Source organism: Egretta garzetta, unplaced genomic scaffold (assembly GCF_000687185.1).
Source record: "Egretta garzetta isolate BGI_Z169 unplaced genomic scaffold, ASM68718v1 scaffold113, whole genome shotgun sequence".
Taxonomy (NCBI): domain Eukaryota; kingdom Metazoa; phylum Chordata; class Aves; order Pelecaniformes; family Ardeidae; genus Egretta; species Egretta garzetta.
The window spans coordinates 959,900-962,582 of NW_009259115.1; the positions used below are offsets into that span (position 1 = coordinate 959,900).

The following is a 2,683-nucleotide window of genomic DNA, read 5'->3' on the forward strand; positions in this document are numbered from 1 at the left end:
TGGAGAAAAAAATAATATATTGCTGTAGTTCAGGCAGTTGAAGAAAATACAAATGAAAAACAATTGGATAAGCCATTAAAATAATTGGCTTTCAGTGCCACATTTTGCCCAGCCCCCTGTGCCTGCCCCTCCTGCCGTACCTATCTCTGTGGGTCAGAGCTCGCCCTTAGCTGTGTTTATCTGCAGCACTGAGCATGGTGGAGCCTTGACCTCGTGCTGGGCCCCCCATGGTCCCCACAGGGATAGCAGAGGCTTGTTGTGGAAGGACCCCAAGAAAAGCCCAGCAAGGCAAATCCCCTGCCCAGTGAAGGTGACCGGTCCTCCCTGGCATATTGCCACAGGCTCCTCCGTAGCAGGGTGAAGAGCTGCAGAGCTTTGCTTTCCCCCTTTCCTAACTATCTGGAGCCAACTTGTTCTCAATGAGCAATGGACTGCCTTGCCTGGATAGCTGCACCTACAGGGAGTTTCTGGTCGCTGGACTATCACATCTCTTGGGACACCTGCTTGGACTGGCTGTAACAGTGGTCTAATGGCAGCAGATACGAATTAATCACGGCAAGCAGGTAGCATCGACCTTCTGCTGATCTTATCTGGGGTGCTCAGCTTCTCCCCAGCTCTGCTTGCCAGGTCATTGGGTGCTGTTTTCATATCATGCGGACTTTTTTCAAGACCGTGTTGTTTTGCTTACCGCTCAAGCATTTCATCCCTGAACGCCAAGCAAAATCTGGCTTTCATAATGGAAAGGGAATGGGCTCTGTCTCTCCTGCGTGAGGAACGTGCTTGCTGTAAAAGATAGCTGGAGGGAGGAACCTGGACAGGGCAGCAAGGGCTCTGCTCTTGGCGAATGTAGGAGAGGGGAGGTTGCCTGTGACTCCTGGACAGCCAGCAGCTTTGCGGTTGCAGATGCTGGCTGGTATTTTTGGAGAGCTGTGGAAGAAGTTGTACTACTTGATGTTATTTTCTGGCACACTAAGTAAGGAAAAACCATTCTGCTTGCTTTTTTGGCCAAGTGACTCTGGAGTTCTGCTAGAGTGCCTTTATTCTTATTTTTTTTTCCCTAGGATTTTCAAAGCCTGATTTAGCCAAGTGCTTCAGTACATGCTTATTTTTAAACCTAGTCCTGTCATCATCTGAACTCATCATGCTTCAATTCCACCAAAGTCCATGGACTTGAGTGAGTACTCAAAATATAAGCGGATGCCGAAATGCTTTGCTCACTGACAGCTGTGAAGTTTGGAGGTCCCGTCTGTCGTCATCCAGGGAGAGTGGGGGTCAGGGAGGGGGACAAGTTACCTTCCATCTCACCCTTCCCATCTGTGGGATAGGGTCCCTCCTCTGTTCTCCTCCTTCCCTGGCACTTAAACCCACAGCAGTGCTGAGAACATGGTGGTGGGTGGCCTGCTTGGTAGCTCCTTGAGGTCTTGTTGCAGGGTGGCACTTCAAGCCTGTGGCAGCCCAGATCTCAGTGAGGCAGAGGCCCAACAGGTCTGGCCTTTCTCCATCACGTTTCTTTGCCACGTGCTCCCCAGGACACCCCAGTGCGGTGTCAGCTGGGAGGTGTTGGAGGTCTCTGGGGGTGCGTGGGGCCAAGCTGGGAGGCAGCACGGAGCGAGCACTGGGCAAGCTTCACTGTGTTCTTGGAGCTGCAGGAGGTGTAATATCTACAGCTTAATCTTCTCTTGACTAGCAGAAAAGCTGAAGCTAATTGTGCCTTCACTTGCAAGGGTGTAAATTTGATGCATTTGACTCTGCTCCTTGATGGGGGCAGAATTAGGGCATTGTGGACTGAGAAACGGAGCACAGTTAACATAGCAATTTCTTTTTTTTTTTTTCCCAGAATTAAGACTACTTTGCTGGTAACAAGGAGTCCTTTTAACCCACACCCTCGCTCTTTTTAAATGGGTCCCTTCTGCCACAGAATAAAATGTCTTGTTTTGCCAGAGGGTTTTAATGCAAGCTTTTAGTTGCCTGTGGAAATAGGATTAAGCATCTTTGGGAAAACAAAATACGTGCTTTCTAGGGGTGTTGAAGCCCTTGGGTTGCAAGTACTGAAACTCCCAGTATCTTCCAAAAAGTGGTGGTTAAAATGTGTTAGCTAACCCATTTCTTCTGGCTGCGCGGTGGCTCGGTAATGGCAAGGTGACTTAGGCTCTCGGAGCCATACATGTCTGTGTGCTCCAGCAGCAGGGTTTGGGCAGGGGGCAGCCAAGCCCCTGCTCTCCGGGTTATCTGGTGTTTTCGGAGCAGCCTGGTGGTATGTGCGTCAGATCCCTTGGAGCTGTCAGCACCGTTGTCAGGCTTCAGCAAGTTGAATCGTGCGGCTGTTGTGTTGGCAGGTAGATTATCATCTAATCCTAGCATCTTCCCTGGGACAGACGGACAGGCTGATCCTGCTGGAGCTGAACACAGACCTGCCCCTTCCTCTCCACGGGCCACTTTAATACCTGCCTCTCCTGTGCTGAGGAGGGGTGCCAAGGAGTGCATTTTCAGTTTCAGTCAGTGAGTTTCTGGCTTCCTGTCACTTTTCCTTGGCATGAATTTATCTTGCCCTGGGTGAGGGGGTAAAGGCGAGAACCCACTCCCGCCCCTTCTCAATATTTTACAGTGGTGGGGGGGCGAACCAAAACAAAACAGGAAATGACTAGAAGCCTGCTTTTGTTTTTGTTTTTTTTTTTATCTTTCG

At 50.1% G+C, this 2,683-nt stretch overlaps 1 protein-coding gene across 1 annotated transcript in view; it reads left to right on the plus strand.

Annotated features, from left to right (window-relative positions):
- The window catches only part of ACKR3 (atypical chemokine receptor 3), a 12,939-nt gene that overhangs the window by 3,576 nt on the left and 6,680 nt on the right, over positions 1-2,683 (plus strand). The window contains exon 2 of the mRNA XM_035891079.1: positions 1,644-1,652. The gene's annotated coding sequence lies outside the window, so the exon portion shown is untranslated. The remainder of the gene's footprint in view (positions 1-1,643; positions 1,653-2,683) is intronic.